Below are 12,138 nucleotides of genomic sequence, written 5' to 3'. Positions count from 1 at the left end.
TCATATGGGAAAAAATGACTAGGGTAGATCATAGGTATGTGTAAGCATCATTATGAGAGAAGAGATTAAAGCTAATGATGATGATTAGAGACTAAATGCAACCAAATAACACACGCATTTGATTAGAGACTAAATGCAACCAAATAGAACATGCATTTAATTAATGTAAATCCTATTCAATTTATCTAGGTTTTTGAGGCCTCTTATATGGACAAGCACAAAGGCAAGAGTTGCCACTAATATTTCCCTTTATTATCACCATCTATCCCACTTTAGATCCATAACTCAAGGCTAAATACCTCCTACAAATCCTCAAGAGAAACTTGTAGGCTGCTTAAGGTAGATTTTGCGATAAAATGACCAATTACATTGGCTTTTACATGGATAAGTAAGAGATTCACATAGAATGGGCTTCTAGGGCGCTCCCCCTAGCCAACATTAGACTGAACAAGTGATTTACTCAATAATCTTTCCCTTAGTTGTTTTGTCCACACTCTTATTGGCATAAATGGATTTATCTATTTCTCTATAGATTTCAACTTGTTTGCTTGTGTAGTTTACAAGAGTAGAGGTGTTAGTTTAATGACTTTTTAGAATCCTCAATCAATCACTAGGTTAGCCTCATTGTAGCCATATTTGATAGTGATGTGCGTGGTTTAAAAGAGTAGAGATAATGGTTTAATGACTTTAAGAATGCTCAATCAATCACTAGGTTAGCCTCATTGTAGCCATATTTAGTAGTGATGTGCCGTATTTGGTAGTGATGTGTATAAACACATCGGCAAAACAGATCTGTCATGCATATAGGAGATCACACTTTTGCTACTAGTCAATAAAGAGGCAAAGGTAAATCCTTTCCTTAGGGTTACAAGCCAAAATTAGAGTCATCCGGCAAGCAAGAAAAGGAAGGCGACAAGCAAAAAAAAAAAGGGCAAATGCACCTATTGCAGGAAACTTGATCACTACATTAATGAGTGTAGGAAGTGGCTAGAGAAGGAGAAAAAGAAATACTCAGGTATGGCTATTACTGATGCGTCGGCATCTAATGTGGAAAACAAAGAATCTACAAACTATGCATAGGATAATTTCGCTTTCATTGTGCAATGCAGTTTTGACCCTTCACATAAGGATGTATGTATGGTTGTTAACAGATGTACATGTCTAGTATTTTTATAATGGTGCTAGTAAGCACATTACTTCTCATCGTAGTTTGTTCTCATCACATGAATCTGGTCCATAGGGAAACACTGTTACATGAGCAAACAATTCCTCATATCATGTAAAAGAAGTTGGTAAAATTGTTCTCACTGCTACAAATGGTGGAACAATCATGGTCTCAGATGCATTATATGTACCAAGGATAAAAAAGTTGTTTGTCTCTGCCATTACTAAGGCTAGCTTAGTGGTTTAGTTTGTGGATGACAAATGTATTGTTCATGATTGTAGTAAGCAATACAATTAATTCTTCTAGTACTTTGTCTCATGGCCTTTGTAGGCTAGGTGCATATGAAAGATAAAAGCATGATGTATGTATAGTTTCTATTCCACAAAACATTGGGTGACGCTAAGTTGTGGCATGGACACTTTGGTCACTTGAACTTTGGTAGTTTGTTGCGTTTGCATAAGCATAACATGGTGTCTGAACTGCCACAACTTGAAGCCCCTATCAAACATGTTTGTAAGGGCTATATTCTTGGAAAAATGCAGTGGGCATTATTTCCCAAAGATGGTTCACTTAGAGCTGTCCAAAAATTGCAGCTTATACAAATTGATGTATATGCTTGTATAAGGACACCATCTATAAGAATCTATCTCTATTTTGTTACATTCATTGATGATTATTCCAAACATACCTAAGTATATCCATTGAAACAAAAATAAGAGGTTTTTATATGCTTTAAGAACTTGATTGCTATGGTTGAAAATGTTTCTACATGTAAGATTAGTACTGATGGGGGGGAGAGAGGAGGGGAGGGGAGGGAATATGTCTAAGGCGTTTCTTGCATACATGGCTGATCATGGGATAAAACACCAATGTACTATGCCTTATACACCTTAGCAAAATGGTGTAGATGAATGCAAAAACAAGTCTCTCATGGAGATAGCACGTTGTGTGGTCAAAAGTCAGGAGTTACCCTCATGGTTTCTAGCTAGAAGCAGTCATATGTGCAACATATATTTTGAGCAGGTGTCCTACAAAGGCTTTGCATACAATTATGTCTTTTGAAGCTTGGAATGGTAGAAATACCTCTCTCGCTCACTTATGTATTTTTTGTTGTCTTGCTTATGTACTTATGTATTTTTTGTTGTCTTGCTTATGTACTTATGCCTGAGCAAATTCACAGCAAGCTTGACAATAAGGCTATTAAATGTATTTTTGTAGAGATATATCTAAGAAAGTAAAGGTTACCATCTCGATCATCCTGTTTTACCAAGTAGATTCTTATAAGAAGAGATATTATATTTGTGGAAGATGAAATCCATCCCTTGCTTTCATTTTAAAAACAATGAAATGTATGTTCGTAGGACATATTCGATGCTCCTTCCATTGTTCAATGCAGGACACATTGATGTAGAGCATTTAGGTACTCAAAGGAATGCTGAAAATTAGCCCACACAGGTTAAAGATCAATGTATTTTAACCCACAAATCAGCTAGCTACTAAGGCAAATGTGGATGATGCAATTGATAAGGAAAGAAGAGAAATTGGGGAGTCAAAAAGTATGCCAAATAGGTTGGTGCAAATACTAGGTGACAGCAAATTAGCCATTCCTTTGCCTAGCAAAACACATGTTAGTTCTCAAAACGCATCTCATGTTGACGCAGGTCATGCTCTTATTGCCAGTTTATGTAATAAAGAGGAGCATATCTCCTTTGATGAATCAAAGGAATCACAACAATGGATAAGTGCTATGTGAAACTGACTATGATGCATTACTAAAAAATGATACTTTTGGGAGTTGTCTGATTTGCCTCATGGAAATTAGCCATTGGCATCGAATGGATTTACAAGCTTAAGCATAAAGCTAATAGTAATGTTAAGGGATACAAAGGAAGGCTTGTTGCTAAGGGTTATGCATAGTCAAAAAGCATTGACTATGATGAGACCTTTGCACCCACATGTCATATGACTACTATGTGAAGTATCATTAGCAACACATAAAGTTTGGAATGTATGTCAATTGGACATTGAAACTTCCTTTTTGAATGGAGATTTATGTGATGAGGTCTACGTATCTTAGCTTCTTGGTTTGTGTTGAGAGCAAGGTCAGGAATCAAAAGTATGCACATTATTGAAAAAAGCTTTGTATGGTCTTAAGCAGGCTCCCAAAGCATGGTATGAGAAGATACATGCTTACTTGGTTGCGCAAGGTTTTTGTGACGGTCCTACTGATAGTACCCACTACACTAAGACGACTAAAGATTAGTTTTTTGGGTCATTGTGCTATACGTTGATAACATGCTACTTATAGGCCTTTATGACGATCATTTTTCAGCTTTTATAGCCGATTTATAGAGGTCTTTTAAAATGTTACATCTTGGCTCGTTGCACTATTATTTGGGCATTGAGTTTTGGCATCGTAATAATGGCATTGTTATGGTGCATTATTAAAGAGGTTTAATCTTAAAGACAACAAACTTGTTACTACACACCTATGGGAACCCGGTTAGCGACTTGGCCTTGAAGATGTAGGTGACTCTTTTGAAGTTGGCTTCTATCAAGAAGCCGTTAGATGCCTTTTCTTCTTATGTAACACCACACTTGTTATATGGGGTCTAAGTATTGGAGCAGATTCATGCATAGCCCATGCACAAAGCATTGGTAATCTGTTAAATGGGTGTTCCATTACCTAAAGAGCACCCAAGCACTTTGGGTTATTTTATTCCAAGGGGGGTAAATCACAATTGCATGCATTTATAAACTCAAACTGGGTTGGATGTTATGACATACAAATGTCCATGGGTGGTTTTTACTTTTACCTTGGTGATTCATGTATATCATGGTTTAGCAAGAAGCAACCCATTGTGGCCACTTCTAGCTATGAAGTTGAGTACATGCGAGTGTTTATTATAGCTACTATTAAGTGTTTTTGGCTTAGACACCTTATTTTGCTGATTTGGGTATTGGCGAGTACTTAGCCACACCATTAAGTTGAGTACATGCAAGTGTTTATTATAGCTACCATTAAGTGTTTATTATAGCTACCATTAAGTGTTTTTGGCTTAGACACCTTATTTTGCTGATTTGGGTATTGGCGAGTACTTAGCCACTACCATATTTATTGACAGTCAAAGCACCTATGGCAGTTACACGTGGAATCCAGTTTTTAATGCTCTCACAAGGCACATTGAGGTGCATTATCATTATTTCACAGAGAGATGCTCTATAGGGGAGATCAACTTGGCTTATGTGCCAACACAGGACATGGCATATTTATTCATGAAGGCTCTCTCATGAGAGAAGTTTAAGGCTTTTCGTAAAACTTTAAGCTTACATTCGTTTGGGGATTAGTCTGGGCTTGGCACATCTCCGTACTTTTAGTGTTAACTCATTCCTTGTTCATATCATCACATCCAGGGGGATTTGTAGCTATATTTGGTAGTGATGTGTGTGAACACACCAGGACAAGCCGGGGCACTTTTTCCCTCTTTAGGAGGTTTTTTCCCTCGTCCTAGTATACACTCATCTTGGGGTATACTTATATAGCATACATTCATTATCTATCTATCATCACATTGTGTGCTCTTTTGAGCTTATCCATTATGTGTGTGTGTGTGTGTGTGTGTGCGTGTGTGTGTGCGTGTGTGTGCGTGCACGTGCGCACATTCTGAGCTTATGATTTAGGTGAAGAAGGTATTATAAATGAGTCTCAAAGTAAGGGGGTCTTAACACTTGACTAGATTTAATGAAGGTCAGTGTCTAAGCCCTTGTACAAAGTAATTTGGTAGCACATTTAGTGCTAAACCCTAAATTAGGTAAGAAACATCAAGAATATGCTCTTTAGTTTTTATTTGCACACCGTGTTTTGGAGTGAGCAATTGGAGGCCCAAATCAAGGTTCAAATTGATTACACAAAGAGCTTGAACCACAACCAAATGTTTATTTTGAACCATTCGTGGTCCAAAAACACCATTAACAATAGCATTAATTGATTTTCTAATCATTATAATAAGAAGAAAACTAAGATAAAGCTTAGTGCTACCAACAAGTGGATGTAATGCTCAAAGATTTGATGTGTAGACTTCTCTTGGATCCAATTAATGATCCCTAAAAGGAATTGTCTTCTCTTCCTTATTCCCAAGAAAAAGGCATCGTTTGGTGAAGTACGCCAAATTAACTAATGCCCTTTGACAAAAGCAAGGAGGAGAGGGGTAGCAAGGGCTGTAGGTAGTTTGTTTTCAGTAGAAAAGCTTAAATAAGCTCAAATGAGCTGATTTATAGTAGGCATGTTTTGTGAGACCTATGCTCTGATACTAATTATTAGATTGAGTGAGTGCTTTTGAGAGCAAATATATAGAAAAACATGATTAGGGTGGATCATAGTTATTTGTAAGCATCATTATTATGAGAAGATATTAAAGCTAATAATGATTATTAGAGATGAAATGCACCCTAATAGCATATGAGTTTAATTAGTGTAAAAACAATTCTATTATTGAAGTTTTGAGACCTCTTATATAAGCAAGTGGTGCCACGAATATCTCCCCTATTATCTCTCTTGTTTATCTTCATATATCCGACTTTATCTTCTCAATTCAGGGCTGCATACCTGTTGAAATATACAAGTGAATAAGGTGTGTGCGGGAACAAGCCTTTGGTTAGAGGCTGTAAAATAGAATCTGTAAATGTGAGAGAACCTGTGAAAAGGTGAGAAGAATCTATCGGGAGAGAATAAAGGGTAGCATGAGAAGATTTAGGAAGTGTGGAGATATTCTGGGAGGTGTGGAGATATTCTAAGAGAGGTGGAGAGAATCAAGCAAAAGAGGTGGAGTGAATCAAGGAGAAATCAGTGGGATTTGATGCTTGGATGTAAACTCTATAAATTGAGGCATTGGCCTAATGAGAATTTGCTAGTTTTTGATTATCCATGCCTACATTAAGCTATTAGTTAATTACTCACTAATTATGTCTTAATTATCATCTAATCACTTTGTTAATGATTACGTCTTAATTATCATCTAATCACTTTGTTAATAATGTTGATTCTAGCATTTTATCCACCATAGCTCATCACCATAGATGATAATTACGTCTTAATTATCATCTAATCACTTTGTTAATGATGTTGATTCTAGCATTTTATCCACCATAGCTCATCACATTGCTCTAATTTAAACATGGTATCAGAGCCAAGCCTAGAATTCATCAAGTTTATGAGCCCATTATCTAGTTAATTAGGATTAGTAGATAATTAGAAAATAATCAAATTTTTAGTTATTTTCAAGAAGCCTTCTGTACCCCCAGCTGGTGGAGGAGCTCTATCTCCTTACACACTCAACATTAGCTCCATTGCTTCTAGCCATACATAGCCAACTCAGCTGTGCTCCAGCCCATGCAAGAAACACCTCAAACCGCCAGCGCAAAGTCGCCGATTTTTGGTGATTAAGGAGCGTCGTTTTTCTGCAAGGGAGATCTCAGATCTACACTCACTCAAGGTGAATCAGCCTAATTCCTCTTAGCTCCGGGGGTTTTCAAGCATGCTCTACAAGCTGGTGAAGTCAGAATTCAATCTGATCAAGTCTACAGTGAGATCCAAGCTCTTCATCCAATCTGCAGGTGACTTTGGTAAAATAGAGATTAAGCATTCAATGTTTGGTCAAATCTTGTGTTTCTTGGCTTAATCCTCTACTAGACTCATTGCTATTGATGGCCTTGAAAGGATTTGAGCTCATTTGAACTCTAAGGCCTCAGATCTGGGCTCCCCGCATACTCTGTTTTTTGCACACAAACCACAGGATTAATTTGCTAATCAGTGATTAATCAATGCTAATCACTATATTTTGGTACAATTAAGGGTTCAAATTAACCATTAGGTATCTGATACAGATCCCTATAACTTCAAATTGCAATTCGGAGCAGGTTTGATACTCCAACCATTCCGTACAAATTGGTTACCCTTGATTTAATGTAATTTCTAGTGATTTTATGCTGATAAATTTGTTGTAATCATCTCTTAAACACCAAATTGAGTTGTAAAAGGGTAGACACTGCCCTTGAATCTTGAAATTGGATCAAGAGGTAAGACCCCCTTCACATCATCATGAGTACAGCACAAGAGAGCCAAATTCAATGGGGAGCAGTTTTACACATGGCAGACAAAAACCATGTATTTTCTCATGAGGAAAAATCTGTGGGGGCTAGTTGAGGAAAGAGATGAATGCCCAGAGGTGAGAGGGAAATATGAGTGGAAGATCAGGAATGAAAAAGCATTGGGACTTATTGCACTCAGTTTAAATTATGAAATCATTCATCACATCACACGGATACAATGGGCAAAAGATACATGGGATGAACTCAATAAATTATTTGGCACACAAGCTAAAAAATCAAAGATAAATCTGTTAATGTAATTCTACAAATTGGATATGAAGGAAAGTTAACCTTTAATCACACACTTGAACAGGTATAAAAGCATTAAGCAACAGCTGGCAGCTACTATTGGCAAAAAGATAGAAGATGATGAGGCCCTAGCAGTACTTAGCAGTACTTCTGATTAAAGAGTGTGGACAAAGGTGAATATGAAAATATTATAGCAACACTAAAGAATGTACTTGAATTGAAGCAACATGAGATAGAAGGAGCTCTACTAGAGCAAGAGAGCAGAGGCAAAGAGAAGAAATGGCTCGACTCAGGAGAAGAAAAAGTATTCTTCACCCGAGGAGGATTCTCTCGAGGACAAGGACGAGGAAGAGGTAGAGTAGGAGGAAGGACCTTCACTTGCCACAACTGTGGAAAGCCAGGACACATGGCAAGAGACTACTACAGCAAACCCAGTGGAGAAGGAACGACATCGGCAAACTTCATGGAGGCTCCAAAGGAAGTGGAGTCGGATTATCTTTTCTGAGAGAGAGAGAGAGAGAGAGAGAGAGAGAGAGAGAGAAACCCCACAACCCAATGTAACCTACCCCAACAAAGTAAAACCACCTCTGAGCCACCGATGATGTAGGCCACGTGGTAGATGTATGTGTGAGCACTTCAGTCAAGGTCGCGGGCACTTGTAGTAGCCTTGGACACATAGAGAGAGAGTGTCAAGGACTATGAGTTTAGGGACTTGAGGCACTGGTCTCGCGGGCTATCAAGTAAGAGAGAAACTTGGTATAGGGTCCAGGTGTGCTAGGAGTATTCCACTTGAGGGGAGGTATTGAAATATACAAGTGAATAGGGTGTGTGCGAGAACAAGCCCTTGGTTAGAGACTGTAAAAGAGAATCTGTAAATGTGAGAGAACCTATGAAAAGGTGAGAAAAATCTACTGGGAGAGAATAAAGGGTAGCATGAGAAGATTTAGGAAGTGTGGAGATATTCTAGGAGGTGTGAAGATATTCTAGGAGAGGTGGAGAGAATCAAGCAAAAGAGGTGGAGTGAATCAAGGAGAAATCAGTGGGATTTGATGCTTGGATGTAAACTCTATAAATTGAGGCATTGGCCTAAAGAGAATTTGCTAGTTTTTGATTATCCATGCCTACATTAAGCTATTAGTTAATTACTCACTAATTACATCTTAATTACTCACTAATTACATCTTAATTATCATCTAATCACTTTGTTAATGATGTTGATTCTAGCATTTGATCCACCATAGCTCATCACATTACTGTAATTTTAACAATACCTACTATAAATCCTCAAGAGAAACTCATTGGCTTTAGGTAGATTCTAGGAGAAAATTACCATTTACATTGGCTTTTACATGGATAAGTAAGAGGTTCACATAGCATGGGTTTCTATGGTGCTTCCCCTAGCTAACAACATTGACTTAACAAGTGATTTACTCAGCATGTTATATTCATCATGATATTCTTGTAATATGTACTTCTTTGCAACATGTTGTAGGCCTTACTCCAACTGAAAGGTACATTATCTTTCACTTCAATCCATCAAAGTTTTCATCCCATCACTTTAGACAATAAACATGAAGCCATGAAATCACAAATAGAAAACTTTTACTTAGGCACAATGTCATTCAAAATTCCCAAAACAAGATCTAAGCCTCTATATCTTCATTTTTGAGCTCAACAATGGCAATAGTGTGAGTAACCCTTTTTCATGTGACAACATTTAAAAAAATTACAGCTCCTTATTCATCAATTGTACTTGGTAGAAGCTTGTACACATAGCCAAGTGAAGGTCACATTGAGATTGCAACCAGCAAACTCCCAAAGGTCCACACAAAGGTGCGGTTCCTACACTATGATCGATTAGATTTGTAAATTCGTTTAGGCTAGAACAAGGGTATGCATGTAACTATGCTTGGGGGATAACTTTTTTACTATTAGTTGTTGACAGTGGAATAAAAAATATCAAAGAAATTAGGGCTTTAAGTGAAACAAGATTTAAAGCACTTATTTGATTGCCTACTTACTTTATATGAAGTCATTCCTGTACATTATGTTAGCATGGGCGTCACTCATGCCTTTCACAAGGGTAAGCATCATTAGCTACGGGAGCATCTATTTTTTAACTTGGAAAATGCCTAAGGTGGTCTATTAGGCCTATGAAGTCTTTTCTATACATAATGTTAGGATGGTCATCACTCATGCCTTCCACAAGGGTTAGCATCATTAGCTACTGGAGCATCTATATTATAGCTTGGAAAATGCCTAAGGTGGTCTACTAGGCCTATTTTTCCTCCCTATTCTTATTATCATGAAATAAATTTGTACTCAACTTATTCTCAACCATACCTCTACCTATTAAAACATCCTCTCGTCTATATCACACTTCCCCTAACGCACACTTCCTCTAACCAATGGGTGACAAATAGATACTTGTATGAAATTACTTTCGGGATAGCACACTATCCTAATAGGAAGCTCTTATCTCCACACGAAGGGTAAGACTTAGAGAGTTCACCAAACCAAATCTTGGAGGATATGCACTTATGTTGTTGAGCAAGCATTCCCCCACATTTTCTCTAATTTGCCTTTAATTATGGGTTAAATCTGTGGATGCATGCTAGTGTACAATTGGATTACCTAAAAAATGGTGAATCGGATTTTGTTTCATATATGCAATCAAAAAATACAATCAAAATTGGATAGTGCTCACTATCATATCCATCTTGCTAAGGATCTAGCTATTAACTTTGATATTGTTAAAAGGACGTAACATTATTTCAGCACGTGTTTCTACTCATCAACATGAAAGTTCATCAAGTTATCACAAAGATAGTATGGGGTTTGGAAAATTTTCAAATAAGTTTGAAATGTGGCTTATAAGTTGGAAAGGTGCATTGTAAGTTGGAGAATTTTAAATTAAGTTGGAAATGTGGCTTATAAGTTAGACTTACCAGAAGACTATCTTTTCCATCCAATGTTTAATGTTTGAACTTACCACAAGGCTATCTTGTCCATCAAGTGTGATGTTAATTATTTGAAGCAATATCTTCACAATGGCGATAGCTTAGTAGACACAAAGAGTTCTATGTAACAACATGAAGAAGATCACAGACAAAGTAGATCCGAGAAAGGTAACTACAAAATCGTACTCTTGTTTGGGAGCTACTTGTAAAATGAAAAGGACACTTGTAAACAAATTGGGAAATGGAGTATCAATTTTAGAAGCATTATCATGAGGTCATGTTCATGTTTTTTCGCAATCACGTTCACATCCACTTTATGTTTTCACTTTTGCATTCACTTGTGTTTCACAAGAGGAAGAAAACAGTACATGTTGAACTCACATCTAGGATACTCAAAGGGGCGTGAGCATGTGTGGAGGAAGACAAAGTAGTAATCAATTAGGCTAGGTAGGTGAGAAAGAGTAGAATTGTGCAGCAGTAGTTGGAGTAGGTAAAATCGTGGTATTGCTCACTAACCCATTAGTCTGGTGCTCTCTCTTCTAGGTAACATCTAGAAGAGGGAGCAACAGTTAGGCCAAGTGGACCACCTTAAGCCTTCCCCTTCCCACCACAAGTAGTTACTTGTGTGATTAATGATGGAAAACCCTTAAGCCTTCCCCATCCCACCACAAGCAGTTACTTGTGCAACTAATGATGGCCAACCCTTTTAAGAAACATTTGTACACCATAATGACATTACATTTAAAAAAATGCGAGATTGTAAAGCAAGTAAAAAACCTCATATTAAAAGTCACTTCACCAAAAAATTACTCTACAAAAAAAAATGTGATCACCAACATTTCTTCTTTATTCTATTTTAAATCTCAAGAGTCAACATTTCTTCTATATCTTTTTTTTAGTCTTAAGAGTCCTATGAAACTTTGCTCCAACTTTAGGAATGGTGCAATTTTTGTTCTAAGACTAGAAACATCAAAACCAATATTAAAAGTCACTCAACAAATCAAAATTGATAAAAATAACTCTTTTGAATTAAAATAAAATTCTTTATGTATCTATTTGTGCATAAAATTAAAATTGATGAAAATAACTCTTTTGAATTAAAGATAAAATTCTTTATGCATCTATTTATGCATAAAGTCAAAATTGATGAAAATAACTCTTTTAAAAATAAAATTCTTTATACATCTATTTATGCATAAAATCAAAATTGATAAAAATAACTCTTGAATTAAAAATAAAATTCTTTATGCATCTATAGCAATCATTTTAGTCTATTTTTTTAAGAGTCAAGTGCAATGGTGATGGTTCTAAGGCTAGAATCATAGTTTCCACTGGATTTTACCCAAATGCCAATGAGAACATGGTGCATGTTGCTTTTTTATAAGAAATTTTAAAAAGCTCATAGTAATACAAGGTATAATTTTTTATCTTACTAATTTCAATTTTATTTGCTACCCTCCTTAATATCCTTACCTAAACTTTATCTATTAAATATTAACCATGGATAACCAAGACACAAAGAGAGGAGAGAGAAAAGAAATCCTGAATTTCTAAATCCCTTCAATTGACTCTTCGTAATCCGATTGACCCTTTGTATTCCGACTTCCATTCTTATGT

This window comes from Cibotium barometz, chromosome 5, assembly GCF_041138505.1.
Source record: "Cibotium barometz isolate CiBa-2024 chromosome 5, ASM4113850v1, whole genome shotgun sequence".
Classification (NCBI taxonomy): Eukaryota; Viridiplantae; Streptophyta; class Polypodiopsida; order Cyatheales; family Cibotiaceae; genus Cibotium; species Cibotium barometz.
The sequence above is the reverse complement of the archived record's forward strand: the minus strand, read 5'-3'. Positions refer to the sequence as shown.